This window comes from Stegodyphus dumicola, chromosome 5 (genome assembly GCF_044657685.1).
Source record: "Stegodyphus dumicola isolate Sdum_Otavi_A_Nest chromosome 5, ASM4465768v1".
In the NCBI taxonomy this organism is placed as follows: Eukaryota; Metazoa; Arthropoda; class Arachnida; order Araneae; family Eresidae; genus Stegodyphus; species Stegodyphus dumicola.
In genome coordinates this window covers 41,884,487-41,903,073 of record NC_140772.1, presented here as the reverse complement: position 1 = coordinate 41,903,073, position 18,587 = coordinate 41,884,487, and positions in this window count along the sequence as shown.

The following is an 18,587-nucleotide window of genomic DNA, read 5'->3' as shown; positions in this document are numbered from 1 at the left end:
GTAACGACAGATATATTGGTTATCAGAGATATGTTGGTAATGCAACAAACCCCTTCGCAGTATTTGGACCTCGGACCGAACTACCAGTATTCAGCGATATTACCACACGGTCACTGGTGGGATCGATTTAAAAAGGGTATAAATAGGATTATGTATTGCAATTTCCTTTCACTGCATATGTTAATATATATATATGTGTGTGTGTGTGTGTGTGTGTGTACGCAAGATAATATGTTTTATGATTTAACCTATAGTTATTTAATTTTTTTTATTTTTCTTCCTATTACTTTTGTTAAAAGTTTGTTATATTTTTATTCACTGCTTATTGGTATCTACGATACAAGTATATTTGTAGCTACGTGATAGATATAATTCCTGAATAAATTAAATTATTGATATAATCATGGGTTGCTAAAAGTTAAATTTTTTTGATTCAAATTCATTAGGAATATTAAACACGCGTACGCGGTGCTATATTTCAATGATTTGACTTATGACGTTGTTGTATAACTTTGTCAGACAAAATAATGTAATTTAATCATAAAATTCCTGTTAACAAATAGTTTACAAACATGTAACCTTTTAGAAAATTTCCATTTTGCAAAAGATCATACGTAAAATTATGTTTACGTTTCTTCACATACCTGAAGTTTTGAAAAGGCCATTTCTTTCTGCGTTCAAAATATCCATTAACGTGCCCCATTTCTTTTTTCCATACCCTTTACTAAATCCAGCAGCGTATTTTTTCGAAATATTTCACCATTTACTCGAACTCGATTTTTTTTCCTACCGCCATCCTCAATAATAAGCACGTGCGAAACAGCTCCTTTGATAACAAAGTACCCCTTTCCCCTGAGCCTGGAGCAATGTAGAGGTGAGATAGACTGGTTGCTATGCAATAAACGTCACTTCCGCACGGAATTTCCACTTCACTTTCCGCCGACGGAATTTGAAAGCACCAGACTCGCTCTCCCTTCTGTTGTCGAGTGGAAAGAGAATCCCGACTGGTTTTCCGATATCGATCTCGACCGGTGTCCAGACTAGACCCCATGGATATATGTTCGACTAGTCCTGCATCTCACTGTGCTCTTGCAGACTTACTTATTTATATTTGTGTTTCAAAATTGTAATTATTTTTCCATGAGAAATTTTCACATCACGTGACCAACGAACTGTATTTATAATTAAAGGCCTCATTCAATTGAAACAGCGATGATCGCTCAAACAGCGATCGTTGTATCTAGCAATAGCGATCACTTTTGAAAACGAGGGATTTTTCGTATTCATTTGAAACACTTCCCTACCAATCGAACTCGTAGGGGTTGCCAGAGGTTACTTGATGCGCGATGCTGTTTGTCACGTGATCGGAAGTTACGTTGGTTTCGAAATAACCAATGAAAGAGCTACCAGTTGTGCAGGTTGACTCCTCATAACCGTTCTTAAAGGCCCATTTACACTAGCGGAACTTTGAGCCTAAGAAACGCAGGCGAATTAAGACTCGTTTGAGAGATAGTTTTTTTGAATGAATTTGAAGACTCGTTTTTAACAGCAATTTTTTCGTATTATGAGGGAATATTTAACTCTTAAACTCTTGAATAATGTTATAAGTTAGGCTGTTTATTTAAATGTGTACATATTCAGTTTCAGTTTTAAAAAAAAGAGTAACATTTTCGCCATTTAGTGAAGCTAGCAACTTCCGCGTGCATTTCTTAGGCTCAAAGTTCCGCTAGTGTAAATGGGCCTTTAGGGTTGCAATTCAGGTTTGGTGTGCCCCCTTTGGCTTTTCAGCGTTATTGTTTCAAAGTTTTATCCATGAAAATTCTTCAAAGGGTATCATTTTATTTTAATTCTTTTATGAAAATAGCTAACCTAAAAGACACATTCCATTCACAAAAATCACATACATGTGAAAAATATAGGTCAAGTAAGTTTTATGCGCATACTGAAAAAAAAGTTATTCAAAACACCTTTTAAAGCAAAAAAGAAAAAGAAAGAAAAATGTACCTAGTTCTATAAACAACTCAAAAAATACGATGTAATATACAGTCAAAAGTCTTTAATCCGGACTCGTCGGGTTTTCGGCGATTCGGAATTATCGGTTTTTCCGGATTATAGATCATCAATTTAAATCTGGTAAGATGGCATGCAGAAATTATAAAATTAAAAATATGAAACCGTAATTTATGAAATAAAGAACAATTATGATCTAAAGGGTATCAAAATTTATAAAAAAAAGCTTAATATTTATTTGTTTACTTTATTAAACATTTCTTTCAACGCGCGCATGCGTAAAGCATACATTACGCATAGTAGAAATTAGAAAATTGCAACCAAAAAACTATTTGATATGTATTCGTGATATTTATAATAACGAGGAATTTGATTTAAATTAGATCAAAGACGGAGTACATCGAGATGAAATACTACATTTAGTAAGGAATTATAAGCCGAATAAAATAAAAACATCTGCCCTGAAGATAAGGATACTGACAGATCAACTTCCAATTCATTGCGCGCAGCGACGTTCCCCCCTCCCCCCCCGCAGAGCAGCGTGAAATTGATAAACAGATTTCGGAAGGGTTAGAGAAACAAAGGATATGCCTTTATCCATTTTTTGAAGCAGTTCCACTTTTTGTTTGATGGACATCGAAACATGCTTTTGCTTTGTAGATCCTTTGGCAGCTCCAAAATCGGAAATTCTTTTTGAAATAATCGAAAGTTCAAGCTTACTTTTATAAAATTCCTCTAACAGTCTGCAAAAAATAATAAGCCGGATCCAATTCGAAAATTAAATAACAACGCAATCTGCAACATTAACTGAAATAGATAATTAGATAATTTTAGCTTAGACTAGAAGAGAAACACGCTAATGTGACGATCAAAATCGTAAAAAACGACCTTGTATTTAGCGTAAGTAAATCGAAACACTCAATCGATTTCAAGGGCAGCTAAGGGTCCCTCTTCATCAGGAGAAAGAAATACCTAGAAAGAAGAAAAATGAAGGGGGAAGGAGTCTCAGAACCTCTGGTCCTTATCAGCACTGCACGTGGTTATAACCGGAATTTTAATCAGAGTTGCACTGGCCGCCTACTTTTACTGAGCCAGGCTATCTGATCAAACATGTAACACAAAGGACAAGAAAATTAGCGAAGTTAGAAATAGGGAGCGAGGGGCAACTGCACCTTCACGCTCAAAATCTGAATTTCGAATAATGGAAAGCAACCACTGAACGGATTTTTATACCCTCCGGTAGTACCAAACGCGATGAGGTATCGCCATCTATCGGCAAAAACAGTAACTGAATTAAGATAGTAGAATTTTAAAGGCATTAGGAAGGACAGGATTGGACTTAAAATCATTAACTAAGCATGCTAAATCTTTGTGAATATGAAAAGCCTCAAGAAAATCCAATTCACCTATGGAAGAAGCCTTTTGGATAATTTTTGCAGACCCAAAGTCAAAATTATGGTTAAATGTCCAATTATGATACGCTATTGAAGACTTGTTAATTTCGCCTTTTCTAACATAAGATTCATGTTCCTTGATACGAAACTTCAACGCTCTTTTTGTTTGGCCAATATATCTTAAACCACACTGACACGATATACTATAAATTCCCCAAGAATTCAAGACAGAAACGCGATCTTTTAGAATCGAAGGGTGAATTTTATTAATAGGGGAGAAACCGACTTGGAAATTGAATTTCTGGAGAATCCGTGCAATTTTATAGCTAACAGAAGGATAAAATGGAAGCACGACAAGGTCATTAATATTATTTCTAACAGTGGAATGTCTTCTTTGATGGGAATCTGAAAATATTTTAACGGCTTTATCAATAATCACGGGAGAAATTCCACGGTCAATCACAAATGCTCTCAAATAATTAAGTTCATTGGTAAGCAAAGATTCAGAGGAACAAACTTTAAGCGCGCGGAATACATAATAGTAAAAAGAAGCCATTTTTTGCTTAACAAGGTGGCATGACTTGGTATGGGGTGGTAAACAAGCTGCAAAGTGTTTACGGTACACATTAGTGCTAAAATCAGTTTCATTGCGGATTATAAGAATATCAAGAAAGGGGAGGAAATTGTTGGATTCAATTTCAAGAGTGAATTGTATGGCTGGATCAATTGAATTCATAATAGATAGAATCTCCGATAAATCCTCTTTATAACCGTCAAAAAGCGCGAAAGTGTCGTCTACATACCGAATCCAAAGACGAAAAGATAGTTTATCAAATAATTTCATCTCAAAATAGTGCATATAAATGTCAGCAAGTACCGGACTGAAAGGATTACCCATAGCCAATCCTTCAACTTGACGAAAATATGCATTTTGGAAAACAAAGTGAGTTTGACTTAGAGAGACTTTAGTAAGCGAAACCAACTCATTAATTTCAGTATGTGTGATGTGAAATTCCCGAAGCCTAGTTTCAAGACAATTTAGTGCTCCTTCGACCGGAACATTAGTAAACAGTGATTTGACATCAAATGAAACCATAATGGAACGAAGTGGAGAAATATTTTTAAGTTTATCAATGACTTCAACAGAATTTTTAACAGTGTGAATATTGTTAGCCAGTAAAGGAGAAAATCTGGAAAGGAAATATTTGGCCAAAGGATATGAAGCAGTACCTATGTTGGAGACAATTGGTCGAAAAGGAATACCGGTTTTGTGAACTTTTGGAAGAGCATTAAGCCTAGCGCAATTAGTAATGGGTGGAATAAGTGATTTCTTCAACTGCGTTGGCAGAATATAGAAGATTTGACAGCACTTTTAATTTTCGTGAGGTCCGAAGTTGAAGGATCTTTAGGGATCGAGCAGTATGAGCCTTCATTTATCAGTTTAGAGACTCCAGTAATATATGTGTGTTTGTTCGTAACAACGATCTGTCCGCCCTTATCAGCTTTAGAGATAATAATGTTAGTATCAGAATGAATTTCACGTAAGATCTCATTTTCCTTTTTGCTAAGATTCGAACCCAAAGATTTGTTGTTAAAATTAACGTTATGAGTAATTAGGTGGCGGATTGTATCCTTCTGCATTTCCGAAATTTTGGAGAATTTAAAGGCTGTCTCTATAGGGGCGATGATTTGAGGAATTGAAGGTTTAGATGTCTTTGAAAAGTTGAAATTATATTTTAATACTTTTAACTGATCCTCCGAAAGGTTCCTATTGGAGATATTAACGATGGGGTTAACGTTTGCAGTGAGAAGATTAGCTAGATAGGTGGGGCTATTCGACTGGTGTGTGAGCTTAAGGAATTTAGAAATAAGCACATTTTTATGCCGTTGGCAAACGGTATCGGTTCTAGACAGGGATGTATGTTCAAATGAGGAAAAATTTTCAGTCGAATTAGCAATTTTTAAATGGAGGTAATAAGCAATTTTTAAATGGAGGTAATATAATTCAAATTCAATTTTAGATAAACGTTTGCACGTGTCCCTTATAATATGAAATATGACGAAGAAGTGCCAATTTGAATTTATGCAAAATTTTTCAAACGTTAACGGAAGCTTTAAGGCTATATTTCACATGTATAAATTTGGGAACTCTGATTAAAAATTCCGGTTATAACCACGTGCGGTGCTGATAAGGACCACGTGGTTCTGAGACTCCTTCCCCCTTTATTTTTCTTCTTTCTAGGTATTTCTTTCTCCTGATGAGGAGAGACCTTTAGCTGCCCTCGAAATCGATTGAGTGTTTCAATTTACTTATGCTAAATACAAGGTTGTTTTTTACGATTTTAATTTTAGCTTAGCTTATACCGTCCGTTATACATTAAACGCGCATGCGTCAACTCATATGCGCATGCGTAAAGGTATTACGCGCATGTATCAACGCATTACGCGTTGATGCATGCGCAGAAAGTTTGTAGCTTTGCGGTCCGGATTATAGATCATTCCGGATTATGGACTTCCGGATTAAAGACTTTTGACTGTATTCTAAAAGGAAAATTATATAATACATAATGATGTAAATTACATATATTTAATAAATACATACAACTTTATAATGAATAATGTTCATAACTATATAATAAACGCCAACAACATCATGGTACATAACACTGCTATGAAAGGAAGAATTTTAATTATAAACATACCTTTTATATTTATTTGATAACATAGACGAATAAAACATGAAGATGACAAGAAGTTATGAAAGCAAGTTATGCAACCTAAGAAAGAGTAAGAAGCCTTTTAAGTTACTGCAATATCATAAGGCACTGATTAGGAAGTAAATATCATTTTTTCATTCTTTTACAACAGTAATAAGATTTTCATTAAATTCTTTAGCAGTGAAAGCCAAAACAGATTTATTATTGGGCGCCTCTGATGCAAGGTCACACAAAAATAAACTTGATTTAGCAAATTTCTAAAACATTAAAATTAAAAGTAGTAAATTACAGTAACATATATTATTAAATTATTTTAATTACGCATTAAAAATTGTCTGAATTAAATTAGGAATAAGTGACTAAGCTTGTAGAGCATTTTAAAACATATTTTATGTTGATACATTGGAAATAAATTGACAGCAATCGCAGTTAAATGAAAGAGCTGGAAATATAGTCTAAATGATGTATAAATATGGTCAAAATTATTCGTTAAATACCTAAATTGATGCTTACCTTTTTCAAAATGAATATAAATACGATATATTTATGTTACTTTAAGGGAAACATTTTATAATGCATAATTTCACTCATATTATCCGATGTTTGCATTTTTTTTTTTTTTTCTTTTTTCTTTTTTTGACATTGGAGGCCGATTGACACATTTGGCGACAATATAATAGGGTCAAAAAATAACATACGATTTTAAACCATGAATCCCGCATTAAAATTTAAATAAAAAGTGTACTTCGTAGTTATAAGCACGCACAAAATTGAAATCAAATGTAAAATATAATTATTTAAACTTTATCCTTTCGCGATAATAACAATAAAAACAAATCACATCAGCATCTACTTATCGCCGTCGATATCTGTGTATTGACTATACACATTCTGATATTCATGTTGTACATATAAATCAGTATGTCATTAATTAGCAATACTTAAATGATAATACACATTTCGCTGAAACATGAACACTTATTTTTTTAACAATTATGAAAACATACGAAGGTGAACTTACTTCAAAAGCGTACGGTCTCGCGGTCGGAATCTATTCCAATGGAGAAGAATTAATTACCCATTTTCTTCATTTCTCGGGAAACAGAACATACTAAAGTTATTTCTGGAACGATATGAATAATAGGATGCAGTGCATCCACGCATATTTCTCGGAATTAGGTAGCAATCCATCAACACAAATGTAAACAACACAATACTAAATCAATGTCCACTAGCAACAAGTGCTCTTAATTTGGATACAACACAGATGATGAGTCGGCTCCCCTTGCTAGGATCCTTATACACCCTATACTTTGATATAAGTTGCTGCTCATTCAGTAGATCTAAAGCATTTTTTAGCACACTTGATTTGTGTCCTCGTGAAAGCACAACAATTAAACCTACAAAGTCATTAAAAACACAGGAAAGTTCAATTATCTTATTGAACAGCCACATAAACAGCCCAGAACTATCCATCACAACGTTGCATGGTAGTTCATGAACATATTTTATTTTATTTTATCAATATTTACGAACAACAGATGGCAACACCAACTTCGTCCATCCAACAAAGACTTCAGCAGTGGCCCAGAGATGGAGCCACACCTGCATTATTTCTTCCACTGAAGACAACGCACTTTAATTAATTGCTCAGGACTTTTCCTTATTTGAGGAAGTTAGACTCTTACAGGTTCCTAGGGAAACGACTAAAATGTAAAGGTAAACGCCTCCGGGCAGTACACCACTTAAAGAATGATGCTCTCTTCTCCGATTAAGTGAGACCACATTTTAATAAAGTTTACTAGATCTTCTGCTTTGGATACAATCAGACGCCTTTGCTACTTACGTGACAATTGGTCACACTTCCCACTGCACATTCAGTGCTGTCTTCTGGACCTATAGTCATGCAGTCCTCCATCTGAAGCGCCAGTCTAGGCATCAAATTGATGACAGCCGGAAAAATGTACGATACGCGAAACTGCACAATAATCGCGGCTTACATCGACGCTTGGAACTTTAAGAAGAAAAGATATTATACGAATTTGAAAGGCCAGGTAAGAAAGATGGGACCAAAAGAAATGAAAAATAAAATGCCCATTTTAAATTCGTTATAGAGAAAAAAATAAAAATAGAAAAGTAAGAAAATTTAAAGGGCCTAATTTAGATTGAGAGGAGAAGAGAAAAGTAGAAGGTAACAATGCCAGCAAAACAGCCTTTCAATGCATATGCCAAAGAATGCAATGGGCAGAGTGAATTCTGTGTATCCTCACGGGCCATTCAGGTCATAATGCTCTCGCTTAAGGTTGTTGTAATTGAATTTATTTCACAGTAGATATGGGATAACCTTAACGCGAAGAAAACATACTACAAACGAAATATTTAAAGAGCTATCCAAAACTTCTTTCACGAATTTAAAACAAGTGTTGTTATTATCTTACATATAAGCGGCTTAAGTGTTTCTCGCCGATAGTTTATTGGTTGCTTGCGTAACTGTAAATTGTTTTATTTCCAGTGCAGTGCAGGGCGTGACGAATATTATGAGAAAGCTAAGCCGGAAAAATTAAAAATATAAGAGCACGTACATTTAACATTTAATAAATAAATTTAACATCTATATATAATAGAATTCGGAAATATGCAACCGGCAAAAACCGGCAAAGATGAAAAAACAAATAAAATGAAACAAATAAATATCTTTATTATATGCGGCTTAAGTGTCTATTTGTCTCCGATTTATTATTGGTTGCTTGCATAACTGTACTAGCCAACGGCGTGAAGTTGCCACGGCACAGGGTTGCCGTTTCAATTAACACGTAGACAATTTCCTGTAAAACCTGCCTTTGCTATGACCACCAATAAGTCTCAGGGCCAAACGCGTAAGCGTGTTGGTATTTAGTTACCTGAGCCTGCATTTGTACACGGTCAACTTTATGTTGCCTGTTCAAGAGTTCGTGAAAGAATGGACGTAAAACTAAAAATAATGGATGGTCCTCTGGAAGGCGAGCTTAAAAATGATGGAAAGATCTACGCAAGAACTGTTGTGTAGAAAGAGATTTTTGACATGTGAATTAACATTTTATTGTTTAAATCACCTTTATTTATTGAGCTAGCGGTATGGCTTTTAAGAAATGTACCGCCAGTGGTTTCCTTCATTGCACTCTACTTTAAACAATTAATCAAGTAGAAGTGGTAAACCCCGTGGGGCAGTAAGCAAAGGGGCATCCTCGACGCCTGTCCTGGGTAATTCAGTTTGAATTAGCAGACACCTTTGCACAAATCATTTTAATTACAATTTATAATATCTAGAAGTCATTTCATGTGACCGCCGGGCTTTCTAGTATATATATATACACAACTCAAACATGATGGATACTTTACTTTGAAACTTTACACAACTTTTAATAGTTTGTTTTTATAAACCTAACACTATTCATAATTATTCGCAACCAGAAATCTATCAATATTTTTTTTAAATATGTATTCTCATGAGGCAGTCAATTGCATGTTGAAGAGCATATCGAGCAAGTATCCTGACGAATGAGCAGACGTAACATAGCGTCGACTTTGACATGATGTTATTGATTCAAAAACTGTAAACTTTTCAATGAAAACTTACATAATGTCACAATGTAAAATGCAGGTTAATATTTGGAAGCATCAACATAGTAAGAAACTGCAACTCTTGAAGTTAAATATAAGAAAGGGATACAATAATTATTTACAAACATTTTTTTCTTTTTTATTTGGCATGGGCAGACACAAACTTTATTAATGGATCTGTTAAAGATACCACTATTCGTTTTCATTGAAACTACGCTAACCTCAAGGTACTTCCCTAGAAATATCTCTACACAAAAGGCCAGTTACATACGGAAATTGTGTTGATATGGTTCCAATTTATACATTCTCTTTTTCAAGGAACCACTTAGTACTCCATTTCAATAAAATAATTATTCCTTCAGTAGTTTCATAAGTTTTGCACGATTTTACTCAGTTTTTACCATCTCTTTAATGTGTTATCATTAACATTTAAAATATTAGGTTCTGCAATAGCAATGATAGGTCTGCCTATCAGGATGTGTCTTCTGGATCAGATGATAAAGGATGCAAGGGCCGAGAATTTAAGAGCCCCTCAACCTGAGCAGTTAACGTAAGGAATTCCTCAAAAGTTGGTTTCAAATTGCCCTCTACACGTTTCTAATAAAATTTGACAGACTTGACGCCTGCCTCCTAAGGACCTCCATGACTAGGAGCTCTTAGCAATGAAAGACCAATTAATGCTTTCACTCGATTGATAAATAATTATCTAGTTCGTCATCTGGTTTCTTGATTAGTCTATTTCATTTATTTAATTCTCAGTTACTACAAACAAAACTGGTTCCGTTATCTGAAAATATGTGCGCACACTTTCCTTTCCTGATGAAAAAGCGTTTTAAGATTGCAATAAATGCTTGAGTAGAAAGGTTCGTTACCAGATCGAGATAGCAATCCTTGGCAAAAAAAAACTAACGAAAACTTTGTTTACACATACACTTTGCTCAGGCAACCCTTTCTCTAATGAGGAAATTTTATAAAATAAGGACCAAAAGAAAATCAACCCCGACACAATTGAATGGAAAATTTGGGTTGATTATTTCCTGGGGAAGCTGACCCAGAACTACTCTTATATGCGCCCTCAAGTCGCCAAATTTCTCACCAAACATTTTTGGCGAGAAACTCCACGGTGCCATATTACTATCTAAATTTTTTGTCTACATTTCGAACTTTCAGCCTAAAATGTCTCCAAAAACACGGTTTTTCGCACATGGAAGAACCACGTTTTGAACACACAATTTAAGCTAAAAATCCAAAGCAAAAACAAAAAATTTAGATAGCAAAAACGTAAAGTTTCTAACAAAAAATATTAAACAAGAATCCATGTACGCAGCGATATGTTTAAACTTTAAAAAAAAAAAAAAAAAAAAAAAAATCTACGAACACACAATTGCACAATATAGGCAGAGAAAGAATATACGAACTACGCACACGTCGCTTTAATAAATTAACATAACAACAATAAATTTCAAGGAATACCATGTACACAGCGTTCTGTTTCAACTTTAAAAACCATCTATGAATTGCACAATCTAGGCACTACGCACTAATCAAAATAAGCTAAAATAACTATAATTTCAAACAATTCAAAAAACAACAATAACGACAGAAATTCATACTAAAGAATCTGATTTGTACACCACATGACTTCCTTGTACGGAATATTAAATTATACGCGTTTTTTCTTGCATTTCATTTAAACTTATTGGATTGAATTAAATCTACTTCGCCGGCAGAGCATAAACCACAATAGAATAAATGCATTCTTTAAAATTCACTCTATTTGTTTACCATAGCGACACTCTGGCGCTAGGTTCGCTTAACAATATTATATTTCGTTCATATTATAACTATGTCTATGTCTTATCACTTATTAAGAGGCAATCGACCTTTACCAATCGGCCTTTACCAATACATTATGCTTGACTTTTAAATGCTTGTGGAATCGAGTAAGTTGTATCCAATAATATGGAAGTACTTGTGCACATGCTGTGCTAGAACTCACAGATTACTAGCGACGGAGGCTCCTGTGCCGCCGCCCGTAGAATAAGTAAACTTTGAACAAATGAGGTGTCGTGTGGTGCCATCTATTAGTAGGGATGAAAAGCATTTTAGTTGACTGGAGCTCTAGTTGCGCCATCTCTTGCAGGATGTATTGTAAGGCATTTTTAAAATTTCATAAAAATTATTCTTTTGATAAGCAATAATTGGAAAGTGAAATGATGAAAAACACAACTTGCTGTACACTGAAACGTTTCACAAGCGTAAAAACTATTTACATACAAAATCTACCTGCTTTAGCAGGAACAAAGTCCATAGCGCTCATATTATAACTCAGAATGCACAAAATAGGTATCATTTAAAGAATTATCATGCCACATGTTCTATTCAAATACTATAATAAATCTAGAACGATGTTTAAAAGAAATTAAGCAAACAAAACAAAAAAGGAACAGTTTTTCACGGACGATTGAGTATTTCTCATTCAATTAATTCAGTTCTCACTTCGCGAAAAGGCAAAAATACATAAAAACTTCAAATATCTGTATTAAAAATTACGAAGTAAATCTTAAACGCTTATTTCCTCGAAAAAATTCCAGAAAGGATTAAGCATGATTTAGTTCGCAATAATAAATAAAGGCGTTATCTTTGTTGTTGCGAAGCTATGTTTCTCTAAATTCGCAACAAATCCAATATCCTGCTGTTTCAAATGTAAACAATCAATGGCCGCCATCAAAAAAAATATTAGGCTTAGCGGCACTTAAACAATTTTAAAATTGTTGATAATTCTAAAAATATTGCATACAGATTTACTAAAGGCATAAAAACCTCAACCGGAAGATAAGAACAACATAATTCAATCATTTTTAAAGCAAAAATGTACAATTTACAAACATTTAAGAGTAAAGAAACTGAGATCACTGAGCCGGGTAACAGAGTGGATATATATATAAATATATTTATATACGTTTGGTGCGGCCGATTACAACCAAAATACGAGGTGCATATCTACATGTTATTGCAGTTCTATATACAAAATTTCAACTTTCTGAGGCTACTCGTTTTTGAGTTATGCGAGATACGTACGTACAAACGTTCGTACAGACGCCACGAAAAATTCTCTTCAGAATTCATTTTAAAGCAGTTTTATGATTTTTTTTGGGGGGGGAAGAAAAGAGTCTTTTATTCTGTCCTTACGTACAGATATCACGCAAAAACATCGTTAAATTGCATTCGATAGCAGTAAAAATGGATATTTTCTTTGAAATATGCTGCCAGAAACATTTCACGATTACAATACTTCCTTTTTACTTCGTACAAGGAAGTAAAAATAATGAAAACATTCTACAAAATAAGAACAAGAATAAAATAAAATGCACTTACTATGAATGAATGCTTTTGCGAACAGCGGAAATACCAATTTCATGCCGCTACGTAATCACTATCGTATTTATATGACAGCCAGACACACCATCCAGAAAATTCATACAATTGTTCACAAATAAATGTTCAAAACCTTCTTTTCCTAAATCCTTGTAAGATTTTCAGCCATTCGAAAAAATAGTTGTACAAGGCTCAGTCCACTCTTTAATACACTGCACCAGCATTTCTTTATTTCTATCATGCGCAACCACTAAAAATAATCTCCCAGACCCTCTTGCAACCACGTCTCTCTTTGCAACATAGGCCATTTCAAAATACGCACGACACGAACCAACGAGCAATTAAAACAATTTTAGCCAAGCAGTATTCAACGTCAAAAGGGTTGCCATACAACACGCAATCGCGCCAAAAACACATACCGCCACATTTGGTGATCTTAGGGCACCTATAAGAGTAGAGCCGTTGACCCATAAGTTGGTGACTGGTTTCACTTTGCTGGTTTTGCTTTGAAACATACGATACTATTTGAAACATACGATAATGTACTATTTTTCTACAAATGTTGTGTCCGTTTAAAGACCGAAACCCTTGTCTAACAACGGTCAGTAAGCCTTGTGGGCCAGTATGTATATATTTCTTATGAAATATCACAATAATTAATTTAGTGAACTTATGAGTTTTTGCTAAGATTATTGGAAATTTTCTATCAAAATTCAGTTTACAATTAGCTAATCTGCCTCCAATGCGTAAAATTCCACATTAGTCTATAAAACTGGAAAATTACTTTTTATTTTGCTATTTGCTATTTTGAGTTACCTTATCCTCCTTTTGAATGCTTGAGATTTCTTTTTTGAATTCAAGGTTTTGAATCATCGTTATAAGTTTAAGCTTTAACTGCTTTTATTTCAGAATTCTGCAGGAGTCAGAAACTTTGTCCTTCCCTTTGCAGCTGCTAGCAAACCTAAAAATAAAACTTAAAACACGAAAAATTTTAGATTAGCTATTACTTAAATTTAAGAAATCCTCCGTGAAAGAGGCAGCTTTCATATTAAGTGAGATAAATGTTAGTGTCATTAGAAGTTTTAAGTTCGTCAGTAAAGCCTTTCACGGTGACTTCAACCTAAATCCCTTTATTTTGGATACTCGTTATTTCTCAGGCACAGAGGGCCTTCGCATCACGTCTCCTTTTGTAATCGTTTACCTGGGTCCGGATTGCGATACTTCTTTCGCAGTTGAAGCAAACTCCATTGATGGAACACAGCAATGACTTTATTTACCACATTAATTAATTAATTAATGCGTTTATTAACTTTATTAATTAATGTTTATTAACTTAATTAATGTGTTTATTGACTTTACAAGATGAAAGATACATTCAGAAAAAAAGGCAACATGCAAACAAGAAGAGAAAATGTATTCTAAATTTTTTTAAGTAATATAATTACATGCTTCGTGCGAGAACCGCATGCCGTACTTGAGCCTGCATTTCAAACATTGCTGTTAGCATATATATTACTAGAAAGCCCGGCGGTCATACGAAATGACCGCTGTTCTAGATTTTATAAATTGTAATTAAAATGATTTGTGTAAAGGTGTCTGCTAATTTAAACTGAATTACCCAGGGCAGGCGGTGAGGACGCCCCTTTGCTTACTGCCCCACGGGGTTTCCCCTTTCTACTTGCTTAATTGCTTAAGGTAGAGTGTAATGAAGGAAATCACTGGCGGTACATTTCTTAAGAGCCACCGCTAACTCAATAAATAAAGGTGATTTAAATAATAAAATGTTAATTCACATGTCAAAGATCTCTTTGTACACAAGGTTTCTTGTGTAGATCTTTCCGTCATTTTTAAGCTCGCCTTGCAGAGGACCATCAATTATTTTTAATTTTACGTCCGTTCTTTCATGAACTCTTGAACAGGCAGCATAAAGTTGACCGTGTCCAAATGCAGGTTCAGGTAAAAAGATGGCAACACGCCTAAACGTTTGGCCCTGAGACTTATGGATGGTCATAGGAAAGGCAAGTTTTACAGAAAATTATCTACGTCAAAATTGAAACAGCAACCCTGTGCCGTTTCAACGTCACCCCATTGGCTAGTACAGTTACGAAAGCAACCAATAAACTATCGGACACTTAAGGGGACAAACAGACACTTAAGCCGCATATATATATAGGGTGAAGTAACATTATCTCCTCCAAAACGGCTGGCTCCCGGGCTTAGCGAAGCCCACCGTTGGATTCCGCAGGTCCGTGGTACGCCATTTTGACCATCCGCGTCTTCGTAGTAATATAATTAGCCGAGATATTAATTAAAATCTAATTTTTCCCTATGTTTTCCCTACATTTTCCACTTTCTTTCTTGGGTTTTCCCTATTAGAGGGATTTGGCTACGTGCGAAATTCTTTTTTTCTCGAATATCTACGGAACGGCGCCGAGTTGAAATTCGATACGCGTATCCTCGGATTGCAAAACATTCTCCGAATCCATCGATATTATTCTCATCTTCGTACAACTTTAATCGTCCGATATATTAATAAAAAACTGCGCAAACGTTAATTTCCGCGCTCATTTTTCCGCGTGGCAACGATAAACTAATGGCGACATACACTTTAGCCGCTTAGATATATAAAGATTCTCATCTATTTAAATTGTACAAGAGTTTAACAACGATATTTAAAGCTGTTACAACCTCTTTCCCAACTAAGAGAATTTTTTCGAAGAGAAAAGTTCTGTAAAATTCGAAAGTTTATGAGCTCTGCTTTTTTATTTTAGAGAAGGCAAAGAAATGCCTGTCACCGCAACAGCATCTGAATATTTGGACAACATACACAAATTTGTAATAATATATTTTTTCCAGTCCTTAAAGTAAGTAGCGAACCAACAGCATCAAAATTTATTTTAGTGAATATTTCGGAAATGACTAATACTAACGTCTTTAAAGCCTTCCTTTTTGTCATTTCCCTTCCCAGCGCGCTGACAAGCATCACAGGTTTTTTACAAAATCTTCAGTTTCTTTGTAACACCTCGTCCAATAAAAATGTCTGGTCAGCCTATCTTTGGTCTTTTTAACACTTTCCGGCACGCTACCTTTTAAAATTGGAGTTTTAATTTAAAAAAAAAAAAAAAAAAAGGTAGGCAGTCTAATTAGGCCTAGAGGAGTACACAAGTAAAATTTTGTGAAGATAGCACTTATCGTTTTAATTCTGTGGGTGTGCCGAATGCAGACTCTCAGTTGTCCTAGATTATCGGTGAGCCTGGTCTGGGCACACCTAGGGTTCGCCGTTTGATTTTAGGCAAGATTTCAAGGTAAAACTTTAAAACTAATATAGAATAAGGAGATTAGAATACAGCCAAAAAATAACATAGAAATTTCTTTTTAAACAATTCCTTTTATACCCTAAAAAAATCTGGAAGATTTCTTTGAAAAATGAGGGTCTTAAAAAACTAAACATGGCTAAAATATATGGACTGGTTTGTGTGGAGCTGCCGTCTACTATAAATAAAGAAGGTTCAGAGTAACCTATAGCAACATATACATCCTTTTTCATTAAATTTTTTTGTGCGTACAGAAGGACATTTTTAGGTGTGTTCAGACCGGACACACTGTGCCGCAAAGGGTAAACACCCGAATGATCAGAATTTCCTTCGTGGCACATTTTTATAGTTGACAACTTGAGAGTTTTTCAAGTATAGCTACAAGCTGTCTTTCAAAGCCCATTTAGTATGTTGAAGTCGTGCAACTTTTTTTCAGTCAATGGTTACTAATTTCGTGAGAGATTCATCTTATGTGCTTAATACCGGTCATTTAACTTCCACAAAGCCATCTCTAGTTGCTCCAATTTCTTCCTTAATCTGTTCCAAGATCTTCTTTTCATAGCTTTTAGATATTTTTCTTTTCCTTTGAGCTCTAATAGAGACAGCTTTAACCTGCTATCACTAATATTACGTTCAGTGATGATCTAATAAAATAAGGCAAGCACACTTGCAACTAACTTCAACCTCAGTTAGTGCACACTTGCAGCTAACTGAAGTTGAAGCTCTTTCGTTTTCGTGGTACTCAAAAATTCAGTTCCACTAAAGACATCGTCCACATACAAATTCTTTATTGAGACTAGCGTAGCTAATGGAAACCTCCGACCATCGACAATTGCTTAGGGCTAAGTACGGAGCAGTAACTGCACCGATCACATTATGTTTCTGCTACGAGAGACTGGACGTCGAAAGGGACAATTCTCAGAGCCCGCTCATTTCCAGGAAACCCACGTAGCTAGGTTACCCTTTTCACTTACTAAAAAGAAGATTTTTGGAAGATGGAAAGAAGAAAAATGAGCAACGACCTCGAGGGAATCGAACCACGGACCTCTGGAATACGCGGCCTGCGTGCAGACCACTACACTGCGAAGGCACGCTAAGAAGGCGGGAGAAATACCTTATATACTCCCCCTTTTAAAGGCGACTGGGGTTTTTAGGGAACGCAATCGCCAAATCCTGGGTGTGGAAAATCATCATCCCCCACCCTTTTAGTTCGGGTGCCACTGTAGAGCTATTAGGTATTTTGGAAAGCAGAAGTGATGAAAAATGAGCAACGCCTTCCCCGGGAATCGAACCACGGACTTCTCGAAAACGCGCCCAGCGTGCAGACCCTTACACTACGAAGGCATGCTAAGAAGGCGAGAGAAATACTTTATAAGGTTAAGTTATGAATATGGCAAAGCCACAAGGGCTATCTGTTCTTCGAATTACCAGTATTTAGCGGTTTTAACCACTAGGCCACTGGTGGGGCTAGACATGAATTGACTGAAAGGATATAAATTATTGAGACTAGAAAGCAGTATACACTTTAATTTTAAAATATTAAAAATAATTGCTTTTAATGTAATAATTAGATAATTAGATGCTAAGTTTGGAGTTCTTTACATTAAAATTTAGAATGTAACAAATGGCCCATAATAATAAAAGCCTACATGAAAAAGTACACGATTTTTATCAACATAGATGATAATTTTTAACAATACAAATTATATGTAGGATTGTAATTATAGTAAAAAGTTCTATTTTAGTGCTATTAAAATTATTTTTGTTTTCTCAATAACGTTTAGCGCATGGGTCTGACATAAATTCTTCCAAGCAGTCTTAGTCACCTAAGACAACAACCTGATAATTGAAAACTCCTGAATTGGGGAGAGGTATGTATAATTCATCAATAGATTTAAAGTTTTATTGCTTTTGTTACCTCTTCTTTATGAAGTTTGACACATATTTTCATTTGCGTATTTAACTTCAGGTTTCTTCTTAAGGTATGTTAATTTCTAAAATTAGAAATGCTGCACGGGTATTTCTATGGGAAGTCGTCAGGAACACTTGAAAAAAAATAAAGGAATAAAATAATAGCTAAAGCATTAACTAACGAATAAAATAAAATAAAAAGGGATAAAAGCATTAATGAATTAACTTATATTAATGATAAAAAAGTAAATAAATGAATTGAA